Source organism: Xenopus laevis, chromosome 1S (assembly GCF_017654675.1).
Source record: "Xenopus laevis strain J_2021 chromosome 1S, Xenopus_laevis_v10.1, whole genome shotgun sequence".
NCBI classification, from domain to species: Eukaryota; Metazoa; Chordata; class Amphibia; order Anura; family Pipidae; genus Xenopus; species Xenopus laevis.
This window is the reverse complement of record NC_054372.1, coordinates 77,402,567-77,410,647: the sequence shown is the minus strand read 5'-3', so window position 1 is coordinate 77,410,647 and position 8,081 is coordinate 77,402,567.

Below are 8,081 nucleotides of genomic sequence, written 5' to 3'. Positions count from 1 at the left end.
AATTAAACCAGTAGGGTTTGCACCCTAGTTTGTAACGGTGGCGGAGGGAGGAGGAGGACGCTAAAGGACAGCTGTGTGTGGAGTCATGAGGCTTGAAGAGAAGGACAGCTGCATAGAAGTCAGAACAAGTCTTCCGGCGTGCAGTAACCCTCCGAGATCCACCCCTCATTCATTTTAATAAAGGTCAGGTAATCGACACTTTTGTGACCTAGGCGAGTTCTCTTCTCAGTTACAATCCCTCCTGCTGCACTGAAGGTCCTTTCTGAGAGCACACTTGAGGCTGGGCAAGACAAGAGGTTCATGGCAAATTGTGACAGCTCTGGCCACAGATCAAGCCTGCGCACCCAGTAGTCCAGGGGTTCATCGCTCCTCAGAGTGTCGATATCTGCAGTTAATGCCAGGTAGTCCGCTACCTGCCGGTCGAGGCGTTCTTTGAGGGTGGATCCAGAAGGGTTGTGGCGCTGCCTTGGACAGAAAAACATTTGCATGTCTGACGTTACAGACTGGCCAAAGGGCTTTGTCCTTGCAGGTGTGCTCGTGGCAGGATTACTGGCACCTCTGCCCCTGGAATGTTGATGAGTTCCTGAAGTGACATCACCCTTAAAAGCATTGTACAACATGTTTTGCAGGCTGGTTTGTAAATGCCGCATCTTTTCGGACTTGTGGTATGTTGGTAACATTTCTGACACTTTATGCTTGTACCGAGGGTCTAGTAGCGTTGCGACCCAGTACAGGTCCTTCTCCTTAAGCCTCTTGATACGGGGGTCCTTCAACAGGCATGACAGCATGAAAGACCCCATTCTCACAAGGTTGGATGCAGAGCTATCCATCTCCGCTTCCTCATTATCAAGGACTGCATCATCCACGGTCTCCTCCCCCCAGCCACGTACAAGACCAGGGGTCCCCAAAAGGTCACCACTAGCCCCCTGGGAAGCCTGCTCCTGTTGGTCCTCCTCCTCCTCCTCCACAAAGCCACCTTCCTCCTCTGACTCCACTTCTGGCACCTCTCCCTGCGTTGCAGCATGTGCCTGGGTTCGTTCTGGTGATTCCGACCAGAAATCGTGCGCTTCCAGCTCCTCGTCACGCTGGTCTACAGCCTCATCTGTCACTCGTCGCACGGCACGCTCCAGGAATAAAGCGAAGGGTATTAGGTCGCTGATGGTGCCTTCGGTGCGACTGACCATATTTGTCACCTCTTCAAAAGGTCGCATGAGCCTGCAGGCATCGCGCATAAGCACCCAGTAACGGGGGAAAAAAATCCCCAGCTGTGCAGATCCAGTCCTACCACCCAGTTCAAAAAGGTACTCGTTGACGGCCCTTTGTTGTTGCAGCAGACGTTCCAACATAAGGAGCGTTGAATTCCAGCGAGTCTGGCTGTCAGAAATCAAACGCCTGACTGGCATGTTGTAGCGCTGCTGAATGTCAGCAAGGCGTGCCATGGCTGTGTAGGAACGTCTGAAATGGGCCGACACCTTTCTGGACTGGGTGAGAACGTCCTGGAATCCTGGGTACTTGGAGACAAAACGTTGGACTATTAAATTTAACACATGTGCCATGCAGGGCACATGTGTTAAATTGCCTAGTCTCAACGCTGCCAACAGATTGCTTCCATTGTCACACACCACTTTTCCGATCTGCAGTTGGTGTGGGGTCAGCCACCGATCGGCCTGTGACTGCAGAGATGACAGGAGTACAGATCCGGTATGGTTTTTGCTTTCCAGGCACGTCATCCCCAAGACAGCGTGACAACGGCGTACCTGGCACGTCGAATAGCCTAGGGGGAGCTGGGGGTGCACAGGTGTGGAGGAGGAGAAGGAGGACCCAGTAGCAGAGTAAGAAGAAGAAGAAGACGAGGTAGAGAGCGATGGAGGAGTAGAGGTGGTGGCAGAACCGCGTGCAATCCGTGGCGGTGACACCAACTCCACTGTTGTTGTTGAGCTACCCATTCCCTGCTTCCCAGCCATTACCAAGTTCACCCAGTGGGCAGTGTAGGTGACATACCTGCCCTGACCATGCTTGGAGGACCATGCGTCAGTAGTCATATGGACCTTTGGCCCAACACTAAGTGACAGAGATGCGGTAACTTGGCTCTGCACATGTTGGTACAGGTGTGGTATTCCCTTTTTAGAAAAAAAATTGCGGCTGGGTACCTTCCACTGCGGTGTCCCAATTGCTACAAATTTGCGGAAGGCCTCAGAGTCCACCAGCTGGTATGGTAAAAGCTGGCGGGCTAAGAGTGCAGACAAGCCAGCTGTCATACGCCGGGCAAGGGGGTGACAGTCAGACATTGGCTTCTTACGCTCAAACATGGCCTTCACAGAAACTTGGCTGGTGGCAGATGACTGGGAATGGGAACAGGTGGTCAAGGTGGAAGGCGGAGTGGAGGGTGGTTCAGACGGGTCAAGGAGAGCAGAGGTAGAGCAGTAAGATGCTGGACCAGAAGGAGTGTGGCTTTTAGTTTGCCTGTTGCCTTTGAGGTGTTGCTCCCAAAGTGCTTTGTGCTTGCCGCTCATGTGCCTTCGCATAGAAGTTGTACCTATGTGGCTGTTGGGCTTACCAAGGCTCAGTTTCTGACTGCACTCATTGCAAATTACAATGCTTTTGTCAGAGGCACACACATTAAAAAAATCCCACACTGCTGACTTTTTGGAAGTGTGCGATCTGGCGGTAACAGTAGAAGTTGGCGGAGTTGGCGGTATTGGCGGCAATGGCGGGTGCGTTGGCCGGCTGAACACAGGTGCCGATACATGTTGTTGCCCTACTGATCCCTGCGGGCTGTCCTCCCTGCTTCTTCTAAGTCTTATTCTCCTACTGCCTCTCTGACTCTCCGTCTCTCCATCTGAACTACCCTCCTCTTGCTCTCTTCTACTAGGCACCCACAAAACATCAATCTCCTCATCATCATTCTCCTCAGATGCATCAATTTCTTCTGACACATCACAGAAGGAAGCAGCAGCAGGGACCTCCTCCTCATCACTCATTATGTCCATCTCTATCGTGTTCTCTGCCAGAATTAAATCTGGTGTAAGGTCCTCATCTCCTTCATCTTCTTCTGGCAATAATGGTTGCGCATTACTCAGTTCAAGAAACTCATGGGAAAATAACTCCTCTGACCCCAGTGAAGAAGGGGCACCGGTGGTGGAGGAAGTGTTACGTGGGGTGGCCATAGCAGTGGAGGATGAGGAGGATGTTGTGGTAAAGTTAGAAACGGTAGAGGATGGGGTGTGCTGTGTAAGCCAGTCAACTACCTCTTCAGCATTTTGGGAGTTCAGGGTCATTGGCTTTTTAAAACTGGGCAATTTGCTAGGGCCACAGGATTGCATAGCAGCACGGCCCCTAGTGCCTCTGCGTGGCGGCCTGCCTTTGCCTGGCATTATTTTTAAAAAAACAACAACAACAACAAAAACTCAGTTGGTTTTTCTGGAAACGATAATACACACAGCTAGATGGCGGGTTGAAGAAAACACTGTGCAAATAATGCCTACAAAGTCAACGTATACACTACTACAGCGGTGGATACGGATTACGTAAAATATATGAATGCTGCTTGAAAAAAAGTAACTCAAGTGGTTTTTCTAGAGACGATAATATTATCAATATTTAGACAAAATGTGAACAAGCTCACACAGCTCGATGGCGGGTTGAAGAAAACACTGTGCAAATAATGCCTACAAGGTCAACGTATACACTACTACAGCGGTGGATACGGATTACGTAAAATATATGAATGCTGCTTGAAAAAAAGTAACTCAAGTGGTTTTTCTAGAGACGATAATATTATCAATATTTAGACAAAATGTGAACAAGCTCACACAGCTCGATGGCGGGTTGAAGAAAACAGTGTGCAAATAATGCCTACAAGGTCAACGTATACACTACTACAGCGGTGGATACGGATTACGTAAAATATATGAATGCTGCTTGAAAAAAAGTAACTCAAGTGGTTTTTCTAGAGACGATAATATTATCAATATTTAGACAAAATGTGAACAAGCTCACACAGCTCGATGGCGGGTTGAAGAAAACACTGTGCAAATAATGCCTACAAGGTCAACGTATACACTACTACAGCGGTGGATACGGATTACGTAAAATATATGAATGCTGCTTGAAAAAAGTAACTCAAGTGGTTTTTCTAGAGACGATAATATTATCAATATTTAGACAAAATGTGAACAAGGTCACACAGCTCGATGGCGGGTTGAAGAAAACAGTGTGCAAATAATGCCTACAAGGTCAACGTATACACTACTACAGCGGTGGATACGGATTACGTAAAATATATTATGGCTGCTTGAAAAAAGTGACTCCGGTGTTTTTTCTGGAGACGGTAATATTATGGATATTTAGACAGAATGTGAACAAGGTCACACAGCTCAATGGCGGGTTGAAGAAAACAGTGTGCAAATAATGCCTACAAGGCCAACGTATACACTACTACAGCGGTGGATACGGATTACGTAAAATATATGAATGCTGCTTGAAAAAAGTGACTCCGGTGTTTTTTCTGGAGACGGTAATATTATGGATATTTAGACAGAATGTGAACAAGGTCACACAGCTCGATGGCGGGTTGAAGAAAACAGTGTGCAAATAATGCCTACAAGGCCAACGTATACACTACTACAGCGGTGGATACGGATTACGTAAAATATATGAATGCTGCTTGAAAAAAGTGACTCCGGTGTTTTTTCTGGAGACGGTAATATTATGGATATTTAGACAGAATGGGAACAAGGTCACACAGCTCGATGGCGGGTTGAAGAAAACAGTGTGCAAATAATGCCTACAAGGCCAACGTATACACTACTACAGCGGTGGATACGGATTACGTAAAATATATGAATGCTGCTTGAAAAAAGTGACTCCGGTGTTTTTTCTGGAGACGGTAATATTATGGATATTTAGACAGAATGTGAACAAGGTCACACAGCTCGATGGCGGGTTGAAGAAAACAGTGTGCAAATAATGCCTACAAGGCCAACGTATACACTACTACAGCGGTGGATACGGATTACGTAAAATATATGAATGCTGCTTGAAAAAAGTGACTCCGGTGTTTTTTCTGGAGACGGTAATATTATGGATATTTAGACAGAATGGGAACAAGGTCACACAGCTCGATGGCGGGTTGAAGAAAACAGTGTGCAAATAATGCCTACAAGGCCAACGTATACACTACTACAGCGGTGGATACGGATTACGTAAAATATATGAATGCTGCTTGAAAAAAAGTAACTCAAGTGGTTTTTCTAGAGACGATAATATTATCAATATTTAGACAAAATGTGAACAAGCTCACACAGCTCGATGGCGGGTTGAAGAAAACAGTGTGCAAATAATGCCTACAAGGTCAACGTATACACTACTACAGCGGTGGATACGGATTACGTAAAATATATGAATGCTGCTTGAAAAAAGTGACTCCGGTGTTTTTCTGGAGACGGTAATATTATGGATATTTAGACAGAATGGGAACAAGGTCACACAGCTCGATGGCGGGTTGAAGAAAACAGTGTGCAAATAATGCCTACAAGGCCAACGTATACACTACTACAGCGGTGGATACGGATTACGTAAAATATATTATGGCTGCTTGAAAAAAGTGACTCTGGTGTTTTTTCTGGAGACGGTAATATTATGGATATTTAGACAGAATGTGAACAAGGTCACACAGCTCGATGGCGGGTTGAAGAAAACAGTGTGCAAATAATGCCTACAAGGCCAACGTATACACTACTACAGCGGTGGATACGGATTACGTAAAATATATTATGGCTGCTTGAAAAAAGTCACTCCGGTGTTTTTTCTGGAGACGGTAATATTATGGATATTTAGACAGAATGTGAACAAGGTCACACAGCTAGATGGCAGTTGGTTGAATAACACACTGGGCAAAAAATGCCTACAGGGCAAATAATGCCTAAAAGGTCAACTTATACACTACTACAGCGGTAGTAAAATAAAAAAAAGTAAAATAAAAAAAAAATGAATATTAAAAAAAAAAATTAAAGTTGGTGCTGCTGAACTACTAGGAGCAGCAGATTAGCACACCAGTCCCACTCCCCAACACTGCTAGACTAATAGCACTGGGCTCTTATAGTAGTAGTAGTAGTAGTAGTAAAACAACAAAAAAATAAATAAAAGCAGTCCTTACAAGGACTACTGTTATTGCAGCAGTCAGCAGATGAGATCAGAAGCAGGACAGCTGCCCACTGCAGCTACATACAGAGCACTGCAGTAGAAGGTAGATTACTAGCCAGCAAAGCTACCTAAGCTTAAATGTCCCTCAAACCCCTGCAGACTTCTGTCCCTCCAATAACAGAGCAGTATCAAAACGATTACTAGCCAGCAAACTTTCAACTGTCCCTGAAATCACTAACAGGCAGCAGCTCTCTCCCTACACTATCTCTTCAGCACACACAGGCAGAGTGAAAAAACGCTGCAGGGCTTCGGTTTTTATAGGGAAGGGGAGTGGTCCAGGGGAGAGCTTCCTGATTGGCTGCCATGTACCTGCTGGTCTGGGGTGAGAGGGCAAAAAAAAGCGCCAACAATGGCGAACCCAAAATGGCGAACGTCGCGCGACGTTCACGAACTTCCGGCGAGCGCGAACACCCGATGTTCGCGCGAACAAGTTCGCCGGCGAACAGTTCGCCGGCGAACAGTTCGCGACATCTCTAACTATCACTACATTCTGAAAAATGCCTAGAAACGACTCTGGCGGAACTGTACTGTGAAGGTTCCTGGTGCTGGCACAGCCAGGTACAGATGTGGGGCCATTTTTTTTAATGCTGCTGCTGGGCTGGTACAGGTGCATAGATACTTGGGGGTGGGGGGGGCGCATGATCTAATTTATTTTTGGCTGCTGCTGGCACAGGAAAATATTGGGGCCATGGGCAGTATGATGGCTGCTCGTATGGGGGGGGGCAGTATGATGGCTGCTGGTATGGGGGCAATATGATGATTGGCTACTGGCACAGGTACGTTATGGTTGGCTACTGGCACAGGCACAGAGGGGCAGGATGGCTACTGGCACAGGTACAGGGGGGCAGTATGGATGGCTACTGGCACAGGTACAGGGGGGCAGTATGATGGATGGCTACTGGCACAGGTACAGGGGGCAGTATGATGGCATATGATGGATGGCTATTGGCACAGGTACAGGGAGGCAGTATGGATGGCTGCTGGCACAGGTTGCAGTATGGATGGCTGCTGGCACAGGTACAGGGGGGTAGTATGGATGGCTGCTGGCACAGGTACAGGGGGGCAGTGTGATGGCATATGATGAATGGCTGCTGGCACAGGTACAGAGGGGCAGTATGATGGTTGGCTACTGGCACAGGTACAGGGGGGCAGTATGGATGGCTGCTGGCACAGGTACAGGGGGGCAGTATGATGGCATATGATGGATGTCTGCTGGCACAGGTACAAGGGGCAGTTTGATGGCATATTATGGATGGCTGCTGGCACAGGTACGGGGGGCAGTGTAATGGTTGGCTACTGGCACAGGTACAGGGGGGCAGTATGATGGCATATGATGGATGGCTACTTGCACAGGTATAGGGGGGTAGTATGATGGTTGGCTGCTGGCACAGGTACAGGGGGAAGTATGGATAGCTACTGGCACGGGTACAGGGGGCAGTATGATGGATGTGGCTGAAAGATTGGCTGAAAAATCTGCAGCTACATATTAAGCTACCTCAAAAATGGGATGGCTGGCAGTGTAAGAGCTACCTTGTCACTGAGGAGGTTTTAGCTTATTGCACTATTCTCATAGGAGTTGTGTTAAAAGTAAAATGTTGTTGCCATTCCAGTATTGGTGTAAAGTGAACCCTTCATTTGCACTTTGTTTAACATCAAATTATCCTATTGTTTTGTTTTTCTGACATTTACCTTATTTTTGTTAACAATACATACATACATATATAGTGGATAATGCACCCCTACTGTAAATTATAAAGATATTAGAAGTCACCGAGGAGTTACGTGACCATATAAAAGCACGAGGCCGGAGGCCGAGTGCTTTTATTCAGGTCACGTAACTCCGAGGTGACTTCCAATATCTTTATAACTTTCGGTAG